Source organism: Pristiophorus japonicus, chromosome 3 (assembly GCF_044704955.1).
Source record: "Pristiophorus japonicus isolate sPriJap1 chromosome 3, sPriJap1.hap1, whole genome shotgun sequence".
NCBI lineage: Eukaryota > Metazoa > Chordata > Chondrichthyes > Pristiophoridae > Pristiophorus > Pristiophorus japonicus.
Window position 1 is genome coordinate 307325025 of NC_091979.1, and position 23053 is coordinate 307348077.

At 46.7% G+C, this 23053-nt stretch overlaps 1 protein-coding gene and 1 pseudogene across 2 annotated transcripts in view; both read right to left on the reverse strand.

Moving 5' to 3' along the window:
• The window catches only part of LOC139260353 (protein bicaudal C homolog 1-like), a 376023-nt gene that overhangs the window by 286767 nt on the left and 66203 nt on the right, over positions 1 to 23053 (reverse strand). The window lies entirely within an intron of this gene.
• On the reverse strand, positions 1670 to 1901 carry LOC139260540 (U2 spliceosomal RNA; annotated as a pseudogene).

Here is a 23053-nt window from a genome sequence, read left to right on the forward strand (position 1 = left end):
CTCTTGTCTGGGACCTTGTCAAAAGCCTTTTGAAAGTCCAAATACACCACATCCACTGGTTCTCCCTTGTCCACTCTACTAATAACATCCTCAAAAAATTCCAGAAGGTTTGTCAAGAATGATTTCCCCTTCATAAATCCATGCTGACTTGGATCGATCCTGTCACTGCTTTCCAAATGCGCTGCTATTTCATCCTTAATGATTGATTCCAACATTTTCCCCACTACTGATGTCAGGCTAACCGGTATATAATTACCTGCTTTCTCTCTCCCTCCCTTTTTAAAAAGTGGTGTTACATTAGCTACCCTCCCAGTCCATAGGAACTGATCGAGTCGATAGACAGTTGGAAAATGATCACCAATGCATCCACTATTTCTAGGGCAACTTCTTTAAGTACTCTGGGATGCCTAGGGGATTTATCGGCCTTCAATCCCATCAATTTCCCGAACAAATTTTCCCACCTAATAAGGATACCCTTCAGTTCTTCCTTCTCACTAGACCCATCGGTCCCCTAGTACTTCCGGAAGATTATTTGAGTCTTCCTTCGTGAAGACAGAACCGAAGTATTTGTTCAATTGGTCTGCCATTTCTTTGTTCCCCATTATAAATTCACCTGAATCCGACTGCAAGGGACCTACATTTGTCTTCACTAATCTTTTTCTCTTCACATATATATATATATATATATATATATAATTGCAGTCAGTTTTTATGTTTGCTACAAGCTTCTTCTCATACTCTATTTTCCCCCTCTCAACTAAAGCCTTTGTCCTCCTCTGCTGAATTCTAAATTTCTCCCAGTCCTCAGGTCTGTTGCTTTTTCTGGCCAATTTATATGCCTCTTCCTTGGATTTAACATTATCTTCAATTTCCCTGGTTAGCCACTGTTGAGCCTCCTCCCCCGTTTTATTTTTACTCCAGACAGGGATGTACAATTGCTGAAGTTCATCCGTGTGATCTTTAAATGTTTGCCATTGCTTATCCACCGTCAGCCCTTTAAGTTTTATTTGCCAGTCTATTCTAGCCAATTCACGCCTCATACCATCAAAGTTACCTTTCCTTAAGTTCAGGACCTTAGTTTCTGAATTAACTGTATCACTCTCCATCTTAATAAAGAATTCTGCCATGTTATGGTCACTCTTCCCCAAGGGGCCTCGCGCATCAAGATTGCTAATTAGTCCTTTCTCATTACACATCACCCAGTCTAGGATGGCCAGCTCCCTGGTTGGTTCCTCAACATATTGGTCTAGAAAACCATCCCTAATACACTCTAGGAAATTTTCCTCCACCGCATTGCTACCAGTTTGGTTAGCCCAATCAATATGTCGATTAAAGTCACCCACGATAACTGCTGTACTTTTATTGCATGCATCCCTAATTTCTTGTTTGATGCTGTCCCCAACCTTACTATTAATGTTTGGTGGTCTGTACATAACTCTCACTCGCGTTTTATGCCCCTTGGTATTTCGTAGCTCCACCCATACCAATTCTACACCATCCAAGCTAATGTCCCCTCTCATTCTTCTAAACGCTAGTGAATACAGGCCTAGTCTTTTTTTTTTAATTCGTAGCCAATCGTTCCAATTCTTTGTCAAATCACAAACGCCAGAGGTCACCTTGCACATGCCAAGGATCACTCTGCGCCAATGCTCTTAGCCAAAAGGCCGAGAGCCACTGCACCGTTCCTGGAAGTACTGCAATACCAGGTTCGTGCCATGGAGGTGGATGGGTCAGGTCCCCCACACACCTCCGTGGAGGTGGATGGGTCAACCCACCCCACCCACCTCCTGTTTCCAAAAATGCAAGCATATACCTTCCTGACCAGGGAGAAACCACCCGGAGGTCATGGTGGCTGGTCAGGTTAGTTATGCATGATCTTAGCCAAAAGGCCGAGAAGCGAATACAGGCCTAGTCGCCCCAATCTCTCCTCATATGACAGTCCTACCATCCCAGGAATCAGTCTGGTGAACCTTCGCTGCACTCCCTCTATATCCTTTCTTAGGTAAGGAGACCAAAACTGCACACAATACTCCAGGTGCGGTCTCACCAAGGCCCTATATAACTGATGACCAGATATTGGCACAGATTTTATGTGGCCTATGATAGCGATGCACAGCGTACGCTCTCATAACTGCCTCACAAGTTCCGGGTTTCTGCATGCGTTGCATACACATAAAAACCCTGAACTTGCGATCCGTCAAGCTCCGCCTTGACACATCGTACCCATCCACTGGAAATTCACTTCACCGGCGCAGAGTTGGACTTCTACGGTCCAGCGAATACCCAGAGAACCCTTACACAGCTGGCAAAAGCAGGTGTAAGGCCTTCTTTTGCAAGCGCAAAGGTTTAAATAAATGTTTTTTTTTAATTATTTTAAATGACTGAAACATTCACTCACATTTAAAATGAGTTTAGGCCAATTTTGAGCTGGTTAAAAATATTTAAATTTATTTTTCAAAAATTTATTGGCCCTGAAATTCAGTTTTGTCCTTCCTATGGGCATTTTAGATAAAAAAAATACGCACCTACCTTAATCTGCTGCCCACGTTTGACTTTCCGATGTTGAGGCCTCTCCTGATTGCCAGTCACAGCGCGTGCACTTCGACGCGTGTGCAGGCCTACAGCTGTAGTCACATGGCTCTGGACAGCCAAGGAGCTAAAGTATCATAGTAATAGGAGTTCCTCAGGGTCCTAAACTCCTATTACTCGGATTGTGATAGAGCCCGATACAAACACCCAAAACACTAATAAAAAATAGAAAATAATTAAACTACATTAATTTAAATTAAAGTTATTAATGTCTTAAAAAAATAATTTCTCGATTTTTTTTTAAATTTAAAAAAAAAAATAAACTTATCTTTGTGGGGAGGGTTTTTAATGATATAAAAATAAAATTATTAAAACGTATTTTATGTTTGTGTTTTTTTACAACACTTGCGCCTATAAAAGTAGGCTCTGCGCCTGCTTTTTCAGGCGCAAGATTTTTGAGGGCATTTGTAAGCGTAATATCGGAAATTTCCACTTACAAGTGTCCTCACTCCCGAGATGCCGATAATCTGTCAAACAAGAAACTTGACAGATCGGAAATGCCGTTTCCAGTGCGTGCGCATTGCGCGCTGCAAACCGGCATTCCCGATGCCTCCCCGGATCCGTAGGAACTCTGCACGGATCTGGGGAGGCCGGAATTGTTGGCCCATTATTTTTTTTTAATGCATTTTAAATGTTTAATTAAATGGTATTTTAATTAATTTTAATCCTGTGATCGTTTATTTTTATTTCAGTGTTGTGAAATTGTATTTTTTTTTTTAAAAAGTGATTCCTTTTCTGCTTCTGGAGATGTACGTGGAAGGCAATTTCCAGGCCAATCCGTTTTTAGTGGTGCTGACCAGGACATCAGCGAGCACTCACCCTGCTCTTCTTCGAAGGGTGCCATGGGATCTACTATGTCCAGCTGAGAAGGCAAACTGGGTCTCGGTTTAACGTCTCATCCGCAAGATGGGACCTCCAACAGTGAGTGCAGCACTCCCTCAGCCTAGATCATGTGCTTGGGTCGCTGGGGTGGGACTTGAATCCATGGCCTTCTGACCCACTGAGCCCCGGCTGACACCAGTGCTGCACTAGCAAGCAGTCCTGGGAGTCAAGTCCTATAGATCGAGTCACCAAAGAAAACATGCACAACTCAAAGACTTAGATTTCACAGGGAATTTCACAGATTGCCAATAATATCCTTCACCAATGCCCTGTGTTTACATTAAATTCCAGCATTCGGGCTGTGTAGAAATTATTCCTAACTGTTGCTTGAATAACATGCACTGCCAGTTCTATAGGACTGCAGTTCAACAGAATCACTCACCAAGGCTGTAACGTACTTCTGCATTGTGCGATTAATGTGTGTTCCCATTTTGGACCCAAACAAAATTAGCTCGAGCTTGCACTTTGTGAACTGAAACTCGACCTGGCGTACAAAATACCTCGGATACTATTGCCATAGGGCAAACAATGAACCCTGCTCCTGTGGGGGTATGTACCAGAAACGATACCCACTACCCACCATGCGCTACAGACCTGTGCAAACCACTGGAAAACACAACTCTGCCAGCCCACGTAGTTCGAGCTTAACACTACCGGTACTCATGGAGATTAACAGCTACAATTACAGAAGCAAGAATGAATCAGCAGAGAAACATAAACTTGAAATAAAAACAGAAAATGCTGGAAATACTCAGCTGGTTAGGCAGCATCTGTGGAGAGAGAAACAGAGTTAACGTTTCAGGTCAATGACCTTTCGTCAAAACATAAAATTGTGACTCATGTTCCCTTTCATTTTGTGTGTGTGTGTGCAGCCTCTTTACCATGTATGCATGGTTTTTTCCCTATTTACAAACAGATGAGTCGGCTGCACAGGAGCTCCAGAGCGCTGCGTGGCTGCGCAGCTGAAAGGGAACATTGCTCGAGACCGGTTCCAAAACAATAAAAGTTCCTGACTTTTAACGGGTCAGTGGGTAACTCTCTCAAACTCGGAGTCCGAAGGTTGTGGGATCAAGTCCCACGCCAGAGACTTGAGCACATAAATCCAGGCTGACACTCCAGTGCAGTGCTGAGGGAGTGCCGCACTGCTGGAGGTGCCGTCTTTCAGACGAGACGTTAAACCGAGGTCCTGTCTGCTCTCTCAGGTGAACGTAAAAGATGCCATGCCATTGTTTTGAAGAAGAGCAGGGGAGTTATCCCCGGTGTCCTGGCCAATATTTATCCCTCAAATCAGCAGCACTAAAACAGATTATCTGGTCATTTGTGGGACCTTGCTGTGCATAAATTGGCTGTCGTGTTTGCAACAGTGACTCCACTTCAAAAAGTACTTCATTGGCTGTAACGTCTGAGGTTGAGAAAGGCGCTATAGAAACCAAGTCTTTCTTATGATCTTTTCAGTCACATCTCTCGGCTGTTGAGGCGAGTACTAAAGGTGACACGTGTTGATGTCCGGCGATTCTATTAGCTGTCCACGTAGTACTGACCTCGTTGGGTCACCAATGAGCCTACCCGTTAAAACTGGGTTCCGGTACCACTGTATGGAGCACAGACCAACAGCAGGTGGCGCTGTAACCAGTGGGTGTGAGCAGAACAATAAAAGAGGCTGAAAAATCAATATACTGGCTGTCCTAAAAGAAGGAAAGACTTGCATTTATATAGCACCTTTCACGACCTCATGACCGAGGGGGCAGATGGGGCTTCAGTTTAAGGTCTCATTTGAAAGATGGCACCTCTGACAATGCAACACTCCCTCAAAACTGCACTGGAGTGTCAACCTGAGGTGGAATTTGACCCCATAACCTACTGGCTCAGAGGTGAGAGCACTACCACTAAGCCAAAGTGGACACCTGTGACGCGTGCTGGTCTCTGACTAGTTTAGCCTCAGGGCAGTGTCCGAGGCCCGACCATCTTTAGCTGCTTCATCAATGAACTTCCCTCCATCATAAGGTCAGAAGTGGGGATGTTCGTTGCTGATTGCACAGTGTTCGGTTCCATTCGCAACTCTTCAGATAATGAAACAGTCCATGCCCATATGCAGCAAAGCTTGGACATATCCAAGCATGGGCTGGTAAGTGGCAAGTAACATTCATACCATACAAGTGCCAGGCATTGACCATCTCTAACAAGAGAGAGCCTAACCACCTCCCCTTGACATTCAATGGCATTACTATCGTGGAATCTCCCACCCTCAACATCCTGGGGATCACCATTGACCAGAATCTTAACTGGACTAGCCACATAAATACTGTGGCTACAAGAGCATGACAGAGGCTAGGTATTCTGCGACGAGTGTCTCACCTCATCTACAGGGCACAAGTCAGGAGTGTGATGGAATACTCTACACTTGCCTGGATGAGTGCAGCTCCAACAACACTCGAGAAGCTCGACACCATCCAGGACAAAGCAGCCCGCTTGATTGGCCCCCCATCCACCACCTTCAACATTCACTCCCTCCATCACCGGCGCACCGTGGCTGCAGTGTGTACCATCTACAGGATGCACTGCAGCAACTCGCCAAGGCTTCTTCGACAGCACCTCCCAAACCCACGGCCTCCACCACCCAGAAGGACAAGGGCAGCAGGCGCATGGGAACAGCACCACCTCCAAGTCACACACCATCCTGACTTGGAAGTATATCACCGTCCCTTCATCGTCACTGGGTCAAAATCCTGAAACAGCACTGTGGGAGTACCTTCACCACACGGACTGCAGCGGTTCAAGGTGGCGGCTCACCACCACCTTCTCAAGGGCAATTAGGGATGGGCTTGCCAGCGACACCCACATCCCATGAATGAATAAAAAAAGATTCAAAGACAGTTTTTGTTCTTAAAGATAAAAATTGAATAATCCAATAACTTGAATTAAGCAAGGTTAAAAAAACACCGCAAAGTGGGAATCTGTGTTAAAAAAACTGAATTAGCTGATTGTTTGAATCAAGCGACTGTATCTGCAAAAAAATCTTGCAAAATGAGGGTAATGCCAGTGCAGATAAGTGGGGTCGGGCTGCAGATTTGTAGAGTCAGTTAATAGTGATGGTTGTTAAAGCAGACTGTAAAAATTGATTTAAGAGACGAGTGGATCCATTTGTGGAGAGAGAAGGGATTGATAGATATGGTAAGGTGGATAGTTGGGAGTTGATCTACCAAACACCGACAGATTTCCTTGGGTCTAATGACCTTTCCGAATCCCTTATGTTCCAATCCAATGACAAACAAAGGAGTGGAGCGGGACGGGGAGCGAGCACGAGCCCCGAGGTGCAGTCACTATTGTAATATCGGGAAGCGCGGCCGCCAATCTGCGCACAGCAAGCTCTCACAAACAGCGATGAGACAATTCCCAGATAATCTCTTTTAGCGATGTTGGTTTGAGGTTCAGATATTGGCCAGAGACTTGACTCCTGAGCGGCAATCATTAAATAATCAGTTTGTTATTTTTTTTAATTTCTATGCACCTGCCCTGTATTCCAAAACAAACGTATACCTTGCATTCGACTCAATCAACTTCTTTAAATAATTAGAATGAATGTATGAGGGGAAACGAAGATGGTGGCAATATTGAAATCCCATTAACAAGACAGGAGAAAATGCCATAATTTCACACCTGTGGATTAATTTATAACTTGCTGAAAATAGTGTGCTGTGAAGCAGGTTTTAAGATAGTCATCAGGCTGCCCTTAGATTAGGAAAAAAGTAATAATATTTTTATTTCAATATGTTAAGTAATGTTCAAACTGGACAAATAAACCCGCACGCCGATTAAACAAGATTTTCAATTGTGTTTCCCTCGGCTAGCTCCACAAGCACTATTCTGGCTGAAACTTCTGGATAACTGTGCTGATTCACACTGCTCCCACTCCTGTCCCTACGTACTCCACGCAGAATGCAGCGCACTATAAGAACAAAAAATCAGAGCAGTAGGAGGCCAATTGGCCCCTCGAGCCTGCTCCACCATTCAATAAGATCATGGCTGATCGAAACATGGATCAGCTCCCTGCCCACTCCCCATGACCCTTTACTCCATTATCGCTCAAAAATCTGTCTATCTCCACCTTAAATATATTCAATGACCCAGCCTCTACAGCTCTCTAGGGCAGAGAATTCCAGATTTGCAACCCTCAGAGAAGAAATTCCTCCTCATCTTAGTTTTAAATGGGCAGCCCCTTATTCTGAGACTATATCCCCTAGTATTAGCTTCCTCTATGAGTGGAAATATCCTCTATGCATCCACCTTGTCGAGCCCCCTCATTATCTTATAAGTTTCAATAAGATCACCTCTCATTCTTCTGAACTCCAATGTTTATAGGCTCAACCTACTCAACCTACCCTCATCTCCGGAATCAACCTAGTAAAGCTTCTCTGAACAGCCTCCAATGCAAGTATATCCTTCCTTAAATACGGAGACCAAAACTGCACGCAGTTCTCCAGGTGTGGCCTCACCAATACCCTGTATAGTTGTAGCAGGAATTCCCTGCTTTTATACTCTATTCCCTTGCAATAAAGGCCAGCATTCCATTTGCCTTCCTGATTACTTGCTGTACCTGCATACTAACTTATTGTGTTTCATGCACAAGGACCCCCAGGTCCTTCTGTACTGCAGCACTTTGCAATTTTTCTCCATTTGAATTATAATTTGCTTTTCTATTTTTGTTGCCAAAGTGGATAACCTCACATTTTCCCACATTATACTCCATCTGCCAAAGTTTTGTCCACTCACTTAGCCTGTCCATATCCCTTTGCAGATTTTGTGTCCTCCTCACACATTGCTTTCCCACCCATCTTTGTATCATCAGCAAACTTGGCTACATTACACTCTGTCCCTTCATCCAAGTCATTAATATAGATTGTAAATAGTTGGGGTCCCAGCACTGATCCCTGCGGCACCCCACTAGTTACTGTTTGCCAACTGGAAAATGACCCATTTATCCCGACTCTCTGTTTTCTGTTAGCCAATCCTCTATCCATGCTAATATATTACTCCCAACCCCGTGAACTTTTATCTTGTGCAGCAACCTTTTATGTGGTACCTTATCGAATGCCTTCTGGAAATCCAAATACACCACATCCACTGGTTCCCTCTTGTCCACCTTGCTCGTTACATCCTCAAAGAACTCCAGCAAATGTGCCAAACATGACTTCCCCCTTCATAAATCCATGTTGACTCTGCTTGATTGAATCATGCTTTACCAAATGTGCTTGTGAAGTTGCTGCAATGTTTAATGTGCTTGTGCAGGTTGGCAACTGGCTGTATGTTTCTCTTTCCAACCACAGCCCGCATTGTGTCCTGGTTACCGTGGCAACCCGGTCTTTTTGACGTGATTCAAGGCTCCAGCCCCAAAACTAAATGCCAAGCTAGACGGTGCCAAAATGAAGAAATTAAACAAAGAAACTTGGAAGATTTCTTTTTGCCGAATTTGCGTCTCAAAAAAAACGGGCGTAACTCTTCAAGTACGCCAAAAAACAGCTTTGGGGAAAATGGAGCCCATTGACACTTACTGTAAGTTGACATATACCCTGCTGCATCACATTGTTATTATTATGTCTGTAATGTACCTATGAATGACTCCACGAGGCAATGTGTTGTACTCAAACTGTAGTGACCTTGGTCCTTTACTCATAACTCCAGAGTGAGGCAGCTGCATGGTGGCTTCCCTTTTATACAGCCCCTATCACCAGGGCAGGACAGGAAACCCGTCTCCACCAGTTGCACCCTCTAGTGGTGCCAGCATGTATATACACAGTGTTAACCTTATTGATCGTACATCAGGCAAACAAGTCTCCATCTTATACAGTGACTACACAGAGAGTATATCTATAGTCTGTATATATAACAGTTCTTATAAAAAGTGCAGCACCGAAGGCGCTAACAATGCAATAGTAGAAATATACATTTATAATGGTCCAGCTTTTGTCCCAATTAATCAGAGTGAATTTATACCAACAATGCCCAGAATTTTTCTCGATGATTCTGTTATCAAAACATAAAATCTGCAGAATGTCTGTAATTAGCACACACACCACAAAGCACAAAAAAAACACTACAGAAGCAATCGAGACATTTTTGTTCTATTTTATTCATGATAAGCACTTAAAAACAGGCTGCAGTTGTTGTGTGGGAGCTGGGAATAAGGCAAGACTGACACAGCATTGTACTCTGATGCCCTATGGCTTAATCTCAATTCCTCAGTTTGGCCAGCTTCCTCATCTTTCATCGCCAATCTCCTCGTTCGGCAATAGGGGAACTGATAGGGCATTAAAAAATGGCACGACCTGAGGGAAAGCTCTATTTTATAGAATCAAAACTGTATTCTTTATACTTTATGGTTGCAGCCAGTGTACGCAAATAATCCCATATTCACAATAACACTGACAAAGCTACAATTTGATCCAGTTCATAGTCTGGCATATTTACAGGGAACTCTACAAAATAAAACTGTTCCACAGGCCTTTTCCATTTGATGCGAGAGAAGTAACTCCTGCAAAAAATAGGAATACTTGTGTCCGGTTTTATGCAGTGTTAAATAGGGAGGGTAACCCAAGTTTAAAATGGAGGCTGCTCCATCGCCGAGTTCAAAATGGGTTGGCCGCGATTCTCGGAGCGGCCCCAGGTAAATACAGGGCTGTCTGTTCGGATAAAGGTTCTCTGATGGGACCTCGCTGTGCACAAATTGGCTGCCGTGTTTCCTACATTACAACAGTGATTGCATCTCAAAAGTACTCGACCGGCTGCAAAGCGTCTTGGGATGTCCTGAGGTCGTGAAAAACAAATGCAAGACTTTCTAATGTCTCCCACCACCCCCCCCCCCCCACACAATGGGAGTTGGCAGAAGCCAGCGCGTTTACAATGTTAATGTGAGCAGTATTTGGCAGACTGTGGCCCATACTTCGAAGGGGCCAAAGCACTCTGTCATCGATTCACATTATTAGTCAACTCCCTTTGAAAGGGTGATGAAATGTCCCTCAACCTGTGATTTGTTCTGACCTGTCAAAAAAACAAAAAGGTGCCACATATTGTGACACAATTTTTGGCCTTCAGGGGAAGGCGATCACAGAAGCAAGTTAGAAAAGTACTCAAGGGAACCTTTCCTGTCTTTGAAAAGGTCCAGAATCGATTCAGAACACTTATCCAACCTGATAAAAATGAACACAAAGTGCCGAACACAAAGTGCCTTTCAGACCAATCGCCTTCTCATTCATGGATGAAGAGTGTGTACCCTGCCAGGAAATCACCAATATTACAGGAGTTTACCAAGGGAAGTGCAATTAGGCAATCCCGAGTGCCGTTTGGTGGAGACACCTGGAGAATAATTGGGATGGCCCTGGCCCTGACCTGGATGATACCTCTGCCCTTAAATCCATTCTTAAATGCACTTAAGCTCCTTCTACTGTAAGGAAGTCAGCTCTATACTAATTCCTTAGCCCATCAATGCAGTGCAAGGATGCTGTGTTCCCCTCGCAAACATCAGTGACAGACTATAGCTTTTGGCCCCGTCCATCCACTGGGTCCACATGGGATTACGTCAGCCCTTCCACCAGCCAACTGCGAATAAACGGAAAATATCAGCACAGCAACGAGATCTGGTTGTTATGAAATTGTTTGCTTTTTTCGGGGGGGGGGGGGGGGTGGTCTTCATTTCCTGTGAAAATGTTTCTAATTATTCTCAGATTCCGGCTACACCATATCTCTCTCTCTCACAACTGCCCTTTCCCAGAGGCACGCTAGCTTTTCAAAATGGCCCCGAGGCAACGAAACGCTGGAAGGAAGTGCAAATCAAGAGTGCATGACGGAATAGAGGAAGGCTCACCCGGTCTGTGGCTCGTCTCAGCGCGCTTTCCTCCAGAGCCTCGAGGTGGATGGAGGAGTCATTTAAAATAATTGACTGCTGGCCAAATCGGAGACAAATAGAACCCAGATGTGCAAGGGTCACAAGCAGTGCTGAAGACACATCGTTCAGCAGGGCCTTTCATGCTACTGACCGGATCTTGAACAGTACCGGGTACAGCTCCCACACGTTTACATTTAATTGGTGCCGCTAGCCCGGCCCCCCAACCCCCACCACAACAGCGACACTTCAAAACAAGTTCATTGGCTGTAAAAGCAACTTGGGACGTCCTGAGGTCGTGAAAGGCGCTATATAAATACAAATCTCTTTCTACTGAAATCGCAAACAAAGGAGAAACACATGCCAGTTGACCTCACCAGCCAGCGATGTCATGATGTACAAAGCGTCTACGGGGTGGAATGCTGTATGAGACATAGCCATAGCAGATGTCACGGGCGGGGGGTTGGTGGTGGTGGGGAAGGGGGGGGGTGGGGAGAACACTGCTCCAGTGCAGTGCTGCTAGTAGGCACGGTTAGATCAGTGCCAGGCGTCAAAGCACAGGGGAAAGCGGGGCTTCCTGGCTGGCACTCCAGCAAAATTCAGGGCTTCATCGGGCTGTCAACCAAGGGGAGGTCAAGGCGAAGGGTGCCAGCGGGCAAAGGTCAGGACAAAAACAGCTAACATTGTTCTCCCTCATGCAACAAAAATGGAAACTGCGCAGCTGCCAAATAATTGTGGGCACAAAACCACAACAGTGCATAAATCTTCTGTTCTAATGAAAATATAGCAAGGTCTTGCATTTATACAGTGCCTTTCGTGACCACAGGACATTCCAAAGCTCTTTACAGCCTCTAGGTACTTGTGGAAATGGGCAGCCAATTTACGCACAGTAAGTTCCCACAAACAGCGATGAAATAATGACCAGATAATTTGTATTATTGATGTTGGCTGGCGGATCAATATTGGTGAGGACAACTCCCCTGCTCTTCTTCAAATAGTTCCATGGAATCTTTTATGTTCCAGTGAGGGGGCAGATACGGCCTCGGCTTAACATTTCATCCGAAAGACAGGAGCTCTGACAGTGCTCCAGTGCACTCCCTTAGTGCTGCACTGGAACTGTCAGACTAGATTATGTTCCAGGCTGAAGTCCCTGGAGTGGGACTTAAACCCACCGCCTTCTGACTAAGCCGAGTGTGCTATGAGCAAAGACTAATACCTCAATAAAGCCATGGTGACATTAACTAATACCAGAAGGATGGCTCAGCACATTCACTCGAGAAAACCTAACTGCAGCTCTCTGCCCGCTGATGATTCAATGATTAATCACACGAACAGAATGGGACTGAGCCACACAGACCAGGAAGACTATTAGTCAATGAAAATATTATTACATCAGAAATAGGAGGAGTAGGCCATTTGGCCCCTCAAGCCTAAGGGTCTGGTGGTGCAGTGGTCCTGTGACTGGACTAATAATCCAGAGAATCCAAGTTTTGTTATGTATGTAAATGTTACTAGTGTGAAAGATTTGCCACCAGGGGGTGCACTAGATGGAGACCCAAGGGTCACCTGCACACCCTGGGAAAGCAGGTATAAAAGGCAGTCTAGCATGCTGATTCCTCACTCGGGAGTTACATTAAAGAGACCAAGGTCACAACAGTTTGAGCTTACAGTATACAGTCTTGTGGAGTTATTCTGAACATAACAATTGGCGACGAGTAACAGATCACGAACTTTCACGCCGTTATGGCTGCCATTAGTATTCTTGAGAGATTTGTTGAGGGTGATGATTGGGAAGCCTTCACTGAGCATCTTGACTAGTACTTTGTGGCCAACGAGCTGGATACGGAAGATACCGCGGTCAAGCGCAGGGCGATCCTCCTCACCATTTGAGAGTCCACGATATATGGCCTCATCAAAAATCTGCAAGCACCGACGAAACCAAAGGACAAGACATATGAAGAGTTGTACATGCTGGTTCGGGAACACCTCAAGCTGAAATGAGAGCATCTTAATGGTCAGGTATCGCTTTTACACACACCATCACTCCGAGGGCCAGGACGTGGCGAGCTATGTCACCGACCTAAGATGCCTTGGGGACCATGCGTATTTGATGGATTTTTGGGGGAAATATTGTGGGACTTTTTCATGCTTGGAATCGGCCACAAGGTCATTCTTCGCAAACTGCTGTCTGCCGAATCCCTAGATCTGAGCAAGGCCATCACAATAGCCCAGGCTTTCATGTCCACGAACGATAACACTAAACAGATATCTTTGCAGCATCGAAGCTCACCGGCATAATAACGCCTTCAGCAGGCAGAATTCTACATGGCAGGGCCGACACGCCTGCAGAGGTCAGACCTAGGATGAACTCATTCAGAGTCCGCCGTGGGGCATGAATGAGAATCCATTGGCGCTGGCGGGGGTAATCATCGAGCCCATCAATGTCGATTCAAGCACTACGTGTGCAAGGACTGTGGAACAATGGGGCACCTCCAGCAAATGTGCAGACATGCTGCGACTCTGGCGTGGATCATGCTGAACGAGTAAGAGAGGCAACTCAACCGAGGCTGAAGAGGAAGTGTATGGTGTCATGTATCTTACATTATTATATATAACTGTATCCTAACATGCTATACATGACTGTAATAAGATATGACCTGTAACCACCAGCATACCTTACCACCAGGGGTGCACTTGCAAGAGACAGGTATATAAGGACAGGTCTCAGGCAAGTGCGGCATTCCAGAGCTGTGAAATAAAGGTGCAGGTCCAGAGTGACCTTGACTTCACTACATGCCTCGTGTGAATCTGTACTGAGGGGACAGGACTTTACAGTGGCGACGAGTTACGGGATTACAGAATCCACAGAATGGCAAACGGATCAGTTGAAAAGTACAATGCAGGAGACAATTGGGAGGACTTTATAGAAAGGCTCCAGCACAGCTTTGTAACCAAAGACTGGTTAGGCGACAATACGGCAGACAAGAGAAGAGCCCATCTCTTGACCAGCTGTGGCTCGAAAACATACGCTTTAATGAAGATCTGTTGGCACCTGAGAAACCAGCAAGCAAGTCATTTGAAGAATTGAGCACACTGGTAAGAGACCACCTGAAGCCAGTGAGCAGCCTACACATGGCCAGACACAGGTTCTACAACTACAGATGCTGTGTGGGCCAGAGCATACCCGACTTCGTGGTGGAACTTCTGAGGTTGGCTAGTTTGTGAGTTCTCCGATGAACTGAGGAGAGAAATGCTAAGAGACTTTTTCATTGAAGGAATAGGCCACGCAGGCATATTCCAAAAGCTCAGAGAGACCAAGAACCTGACCTTAGAGGCAGCAGCACTGGTTGCACAGACATTCTTGGTCGGGGAAGGAGAAACGAGGTTGATTTACAATGCAGGTACGACAACTAACGAAATATCGGAACAAGAAGTTCACAGCACCAAACAAGCTGCTACCCCCACACACAGACAAAACCGGGAGAACGGGCTCTCGACAGCAGGCAGAAGCCATCAAGGGCCACAGGAACCGACCGTTCACACCTCATCAACCCACAATGCGAGCAATCAATTACAAACTGAGAGAAGCTCAAGAGAGATCAGCCAGACGCAGCTCATTCTTTGGGAACACTTTGAACAATGGAACAGGTCTGTGCTGGAGGTGTGGGGGTGGGCACTCGTCAAGGGGATGTAGATTTCAGCAGGCTGTTTGCAGAAATTGTGAATATACAGGGCATTTGGCCCACATGTGCAAAAAAACGGCAGCTCGGCTGGTATACGAATCGGATGGGTCGGAAAGCAGACCAGAAGATGGTGGGGACAGTACCCGGGAGACCGATGTACAGCGGGTCAACACGATCAATGGCCGCTGCTCCTACAACAGGATGCCTCCTATAATGATGAGGGTCCTACTCAACGGGATATCTGTCAACATGGAGCTGGATACGGGAGCGAGTCAATCTCTCATGGGCGCTCAACAATTTGAACAACTGTGGCCGCATAAAAGTGACAGACCAAAACTCACAAAGGTTGACACCAAACTAAGGACCTATACCAAAGAAATCGTACCAGTCCTCAGCAGCATCATGCTCTCTGTCACACACAAAGGGACAGTGTGGATTGTCCCCGGAGACTCCCCAGCACTGCTGGGGAGAAGCTGGCTGGCAAAACTAAACTGGAAATGGGATGATGTCCTTGCCATGTCATTAGAGGAACGGACCTCCTGCTCAACAGTTATAAAGCGACTTGAACATCTCTTTCAGCCAGGTGTGGGCACTTTCAAAGGGGCCAAAGTCAAAATCTACATCACACAGGATGCTAGACCAGTCCATCACAAGGCCAGAGCTGTACCCTATGTGATGAGGGAAAAGATTGAACATGAACTAGACAGGCTTCTGCGGGAAGGCATTATATCACCTGTGGAATTTAGCGACTGGGCAAGTCCCATCGTCCCAGTCATGAAGCCTGATGGATCCGTATGAATTTGTGGGGACAACAAATCTACCATAAACAGAGTCTCCCGACAGGACCAGTACCCGCTGCCCTGAGTGGAGGACTTATTTGCCACATTGGCTGGAGGTAAACTTTTCTCAAAATTAGACCTCACATCTGCGTATATGATGAGAGAATTGAACGAGGAATCCAAGCTACTCACCACCATCAACACACATCGAGGCCCATTCGGCATCAGGTCAGCAGCTGCCATATTCCAGTACAACTTGAGTCTGCTCAAGTCCATCCGGGGATGGTTGTATTTCAAGACAACATACTTATCACGGGCAGGGACACCGACTCCCATCTCCGTAATTTGGAGGAAGTACTAAAGCGGTTGGATCGGGTAGGCCTACGAGTCAAGAAATCCAAGTGCCTGTTTCTCGCACCCGAGGTTGAATTTTTGGGCAGAAGGATTGCCGCTGATGGAATCCGCCCAACAGAGTCCAAAACAGAAGCAATTGGCACCCAGGCCCCGGAATGTCTCAGAACTGCGCGCCTTTCTCGGGCTACTCAATTACTTTAGGAACTTTATGCAGAACTTAAGCACGCTGCTGGAGCCTCTCCACGTGCTACTCAGGAAGGGGTGCGATTGGTTTTGGGGGGACGCCCAGGAACGCGCCTTCAATAAGGCACGCAACCTCGTGTGTTCCAACAGTGTTTTGACTTTCTTTGACTCAGGTAAAAAGATAGTTCTCACATGCGATGTGTCAGCGTATGGGGTCGGGTGCGTTTTGCAACATGTCAATAGTGCGGGCAAATTACAACCCATAGCTTATGCCTCCAGGTCACTTTCGCGGGCGGAGCGCGGGTACGGAATGGTAGAGAAGGAGGAGCTCGCGTGCGTGTACGGTGTCAAAAAGATGCACCAATAACTTTTCGGGGCTAAGTTCGCGTTAGAAACCGACCACAAGCCCCTCACGTCCCTCCTATCCGAGAGCAAGACAATAAACGCCAACGTCTCGGCGCGAATTCAACGGTGGGCACTCATGCTGGCGTCCTACAACTATACCATAAGGCACAGACCAGGCACAGACAACTGTGCCGACGCGCTCAGCAGGCTACCCCTGGCGACCACGGAAGGGTCTGACGAACAGGACTGTGAGATAGTCATGGCAATCAATGCCTTTGAGTCCACAGGTTCGCCCATGACGGCTCGCCAAATCAGAGCCTGGACGGCCAGCGACCCCACGTTATCCTTAGTAAAAAGATGTGTCCTAACCGGTGACTGGGCAGAGGCTCGCGATGCCTGCCCCGAGGAATTAAAATCCTTTCACAGGCGCATGCATGAGCTATCACTACAAGCAGACTGCCTGATGTGGGGCAGCCGAGTAGTCATGCCTCTGCGAGGCAGAGAGGCATTTGTCCGGGAGCTCCACCGCGAGCACCCGGGGATCGTTCTCATGAAGGCCATAGCCAGATCCCACGTCTGGTGGCCTGGTATTGACGCAGACTTGGAGCTCTGCGTCTGAAGGTGCACCATTTGTGCCCAACTCAGCAATGCTCCCAGGGAGGCTCCACTGAGCCCTTGGCCCTGGCCTACCAAACCGTGGTTGTGGTTGCATGTAGACTATGTGGGCCCATTCATGGGCAAAATGTTCCTCGTAGTTGTAGATGCATTTTCAAAGTGGATCGAATGCACCATTTTAAACTCGAGCACAACCTCCACCACTGTGGAGAGCCTCGCAATCATGTTTGCAACGCACGGAATCCCTGACATATTGGTCAGTGACAATGGTCCGTGCTTCACCAGCACAGAATTCCAAGACTTTATAATTGACCACGGCATAAATCACGTCAAGACGGCCCCGTTCAAGCCAACGGCCAGGCGGAGAGAGCAGTGCAAATCATTAAACAAGGCATGCTTAAAATCCAAGGTCCCACACTGCAGGGTCGCCTGTCACGACTGCTGCTGGCATACAGATCTCGTCCGCACTCATTGACTGGGATCCCCCCCGTACAACTGTTGATGAAAAGGACTTTAAAAACAAGGCTCTCATTAATCCTCCCAGGCATGCACGAAATCGTTGAGGCAAAGCGCCGTAAGCTGACTGAGTGACAGAAATTCGAGGGAGAGATGGAATGAGATAGGGGACAATGTGTTTGTACTAAACTATGGCAGGGACCCCAAATGGCTTGCAGGGACAGTAACGGGCAAGGAAGGAAACAGGCTACTGGTAGTACAAATGGACAATGGCAAAACCTGCCGGAGGCATGTAGACCAAGTCAAAAGCAGATTTACCAACAACAGTGTGGAACCAGAGGCAGACTACAATGTGGAACTCGCACCACACCTGCTGGAGAGACAGAGGGAACAACCTGAGGAAAGGGCAATCCCAACAGACAGCCCAGGCGAGTCAACAACAATCACACCCAAAGAAAAACAGACACCAAGACAAACAACTGAACCACAACTCAGACGCTCCATGCGAGAGCGTAGACCACCTGAGAGATTGAACCTATAAAGACAATAAGACCTTGGGGGAGGGTGATGTCATGTATCTTACATTATTATATATAACTGTATCCTAACAGTTATATACATGACTGTAATAAGATATGACCTGTAACCACCAGCATACCTTACCACCAGGGGTGCACTTGCAAGAGACAGGTACATAAGGACAGGTCTCAGGCAAGTGCAGCATTCCAGAGCTGTGAAATAAAGGTGCAGGTCCAGAGTGACCTTGACTTCACTACATGCCTCGTGTGAATCTGTACTGAGGGGCCAGGACTTTACATATGGGGTACATACCTTCACCACCAAAAGCCCTCTGATAATGTTGAAAGTCAAATTCAACAGCATTCCAGTTTCCATGGAATTGGACACGGGGGTGAGTCAGTCAATTATGAGCCAGAAGGCTTTTGAGAAACTGTGGGGCAACAAGGAACAAAGGCCAAAACTAAGCCCAATCCACACCAAGCTACGCACTTACACCAAAGAGCTCATACTAGTCATTGGCAGTGCGGCAGTGAAGGTATCGTACGATGGAACTGTGCATGATTGATCACTATGGATTGTACCAGGCGCTGGCCCAATGCTATTCGGCAGAAGCTGGCTAGGAAAGATCCGATGGAACTGGGACGACATCAAAGCACTGTGTTCGGTGGATGATGCCTCGTGCGCCCAAGTGCTAAATAAGTTCCCGTCGTTATTTGTGCTAGGCATCGGCAACTTCAGAGGCGCCAAAGTGCAGATCCATCTCTTCCCTGATGCACGGCCCGTTCATCACAAGGCCCAAGCGGTTCTATATATGATGCGAGAGAAAGTAGAGATCGAGCTGGACAGACTTCAACGAGAGGGAATCATATCATAAATCGCGTTTGAGTGGGCCAGTCCAATTGTTCCAGTGTTGAAAAGCGATGGGACGGTCAGAATCTGCGGGGACTACAAGGTAACGATCAACCGAGTCTCGTTACAGGACCAATACCCACTACCCAAAGCGGATGACCAATTTGCAACGCTAGCTGGGGGGGGGGCGGGGGGAGTCATTCACCAAGCTGGATCTAACCTCTGCTTACATGACACATGGCTGAACCTTCGAAAAAATTGACATGCATCAACACGCACAAAGGACTGTCACAGATGCCCCTTTGGAATTCGCTCAGCCGAGGTCATCTTCCAGAGGAACATGGAGAGTCTGGTGTTCAAGACAACATCCTCATCACTGGTCGCAACACCACCGAACACTTGCACAACCTGGAAGAGGTTCTAAAGCGACTGGACAGAGTGGGACTCGGGCTGAAACGCTCCAAGTGTGTTTTCCTGGTGCCAGAGATCGAATTTTTGGGGACGGAATCAGACCCACAGACTCCAAGATGAAGGCCATCAAGAATGCACCCAGACCACAGAATGTGACGGAGCTGCACTTGTTCCTGGGACTCAACTATTTTGGTAACTTTCTACCGTGGTTGAGCACCTTGCTGGAACCTTAGCATTTATTGCTATGCAAGGGTGATGACTGGGTTTGGGGTAAATCTCAAGATACAGCCTTTAATAAGGCCAGAAACCTGCTATGTTCTAACAAGTTACTTGTATTGTATGACCCGTGCAAACGTTTAGTACTAACTTGTGATGCATCTTCGTATGGGGTCGGTTGTGTGTTACAGCAAGCCAATGTGTCAGGCAAACTGCAACCGGTTACAAATGCGTCCAGAAGTTTATCTAAGGCTGAAAGAGCCGACAGTATGATTGAGAAAGAAGCATTAGCATGCATATACGGGGTTAAGATAATACACCAATACCTATTTGGACTCGAAACCGACCACAAACCGCTGTTTCGCTGTTCTCAGAAAGCAAAGGTATTAACGCGAATGCTTCATTCCGCATCCAAAGATAGGCACTAACATTATCTGCGTATGACTATGTAACCCGCCACAGACCAGGCACTGAGAATTGTGCTGATGCCCTTAGTCAGCTACCACTGCCCACCACCGGGGTGGAAATGGCACAATCCACAGACTTGCTCCTTGTAATGGATGCTTTTGAGAGCGAGGGGTCACCCGTCATGGCTCACCAGGTCAGGACCTGGACTAGCCAGGACCCGGTGCTATCACTAGTAAAAAGCTGCATCCTTAATGGGGGCTGGTCGGCAGTTCCCGGGGAAATGAAAGATGAAATTAAGCCGTATTACCGACGCAAGGATGAAATGTCCATCCATTTGGATTGTCTCCTATGGGGGAATCGCATGGTTTTGCCAAATAAAAGGCAGGGAAACATTTATATGCGATGTACACAGTACCCACCCAGGCATAGGCATGATGGAGGCTATAGCCAGGTCGTACGTTTGGTGGCCCGGCATTGACTCGGAATTGGAGTCATGCGTACACCAATGTAACACTTGCTCATAGCTGAGCAATGCACCAAGGGAGGCCCCACTGAGTATGTGGTCATGGCCCTCCAAACCAGGGTCCATGTAGATTTTGCTGGCCCCTTTCTAGGAAAGGTGTTCCTTTTGGCAGTGGACGCTTACTCTAAATGGATTGAATGTATAATAATATCATATACGTCCACTGCCACCTTTGAAAGCCTCCGTGCTATGTTCGCCACCCATGGTTTGCCCGACGTCCTGGTTAGTGACAATGGACCATGTTTCACCAGCTCAGAATTCAGTTAGTTCATGACCCGCAATAGCATCAAGCATGTCAGGTCTGCGCCGTTTAAGCCCGCATCCAATGGTCAAGCGGAACGGGCAGTCCAAACTATCAAGCAGAACTTGAAATGCGTGATGGACGGTTCCCTGCAGACCCGGTTATCTCGGGTTCTGTTCAGCTACCGGACACGACCCCACTTGCTTACTGGTGTTCCCCCAGCAGAATTGTTAATGAAAAGAGCACTCAAAACCAGGCTCTCCCAAGTCCACCCGGGTCTCAATGATCATGTAGACACCCGGCTTCACCGGCATAATAACGTGTACCACGATCGCACGGCTGTATCACGTGACATTGAGGTTAATGACCCTGTGTTTGTTCTTAATTACGGTCATGGTGCCAAATGGGCTGCTGGCACTGTTTTAGCCAAGGAGGGGAATAGTGTGTTTGTTGTCAAACTTCTGAATGGACAAACGTGTTGAAAGCATTTAGATCAGACCAAACTGTGATTCACTGACAATGAAGAACAGTTTGAAGAGGACATTACCATCATTGATCCACCGACACACACCCAACCAGCAATCGACCTCGCTGTCAACCATGAGGATGAACCCACCATGCCCGACATTCCGATCAGACCAGCTGCACCACAGTGCAGCTATGATCCAACCAACTCAACCATGCCAGGACTTCAACTCAGGCGATCAACCCGGGAATGAACAAATTGTAAATAACTTGTATCTAAGACTTGTTGGGGCGTGGCGGGACAGGGGGGGAGGGGGGAGGGGGGCGCGGGGGAGTGAAGTTATGTATGTAAACTTTGCTAGTATGTAAGACTTACCACCAGGGAGCGGACCTGTTGGAGACCCAAGGGTCACCTGCACACCCCGGGCAATCAGGTATAAGGTACTCTATCATGCTGCTTCCTCACTCTGGAGTTACATTAAAGAGATCAAGGTCACAACATAGAAACATAGAAAATAGGTGCAGGAGTAGGCCATTCGGCCCTTCGAGCCTGCACCACCATTCAATAAGATCATGGCTGATCATTCACCTCAGTACCCCTTTCCTGCTTTCTCTCCATACCCCTTAATCCCTTTAGCCGTAAGGGCCATATCTAACTCCCTCTTGAATATATCCAATGAACTGGCATCAACAACTCTCTGCGGTGGGAAATCCACAGGTTAACCACTCTGAGTGAAGAAGTTTCTCCTCATTTCAGTCCTAAATGGCCTACCCCTTATCCTAAGACTGTGTCCCCTGGTTCTGGACTTACTCATCATTGGGAACATTCTTTCTGCATCTAACCTGTCCAGTCCTGTCAGAATCTTATACGTTTCTATGAGATCCCCTCTCATCCTTCTAAACTCCAGTGAATAAAGGCCCAGTTTATCCAGTCTCTGCTCATATGTCAGTTCCGCCATCCCAGGAATCAGTCTGGTGAACCTTTGCTGCACTCCCTCAATAGCAAGAACATCCTTCCTCAGATTAGGAGACCAAAACTGAACACAATATTCCAGGTGATAAAGAATTCTACCATATTATGATCACTCTTTCCCAAGGGGCCTCGCACAAGATTGTTAATTAGTCCTTTCTCATTACACATCACCCAGTCTAGGATGGCCAGCCCTCTAGTTGGTTCCTCAACATATTGGTCTAGAAAACCATCCCTAATACACTCCAGGAAATCCTTCTCCACCGTATTGCTACCAGTTTGGTTAGCCCAGTCAATATGTCAATTAACGATGCCCATGGTAACTGATGTACTTTTATTGCATGCATCCCTAAGTTCTTGTTTGATGCTATCCCCATCCTCATTACTACTGTTTGTTGGTCTGTACACAACTCCCACTAGCGTTTTCTGCCCTTTGGTATTCTGTAGCTCCACCCATACAGATTCCACATCATCCAAGCTCATGTCATACCTTACTATTGCATTAATTTCCTCTTTAACCAGCAACGCCACCCCACCTCCTTTTCCTTTCTATCTGGCCTTCCTAAATGTTGAATACCCCTGGATGTTGAGTTCCCAGCCTTGGTCACCCTGGAGCCATGTCTCCGAGATGCCAATTACATCATATCCGTTAACTGCTATCTGCGCAGTTAATTCGTCCACCTTATTAC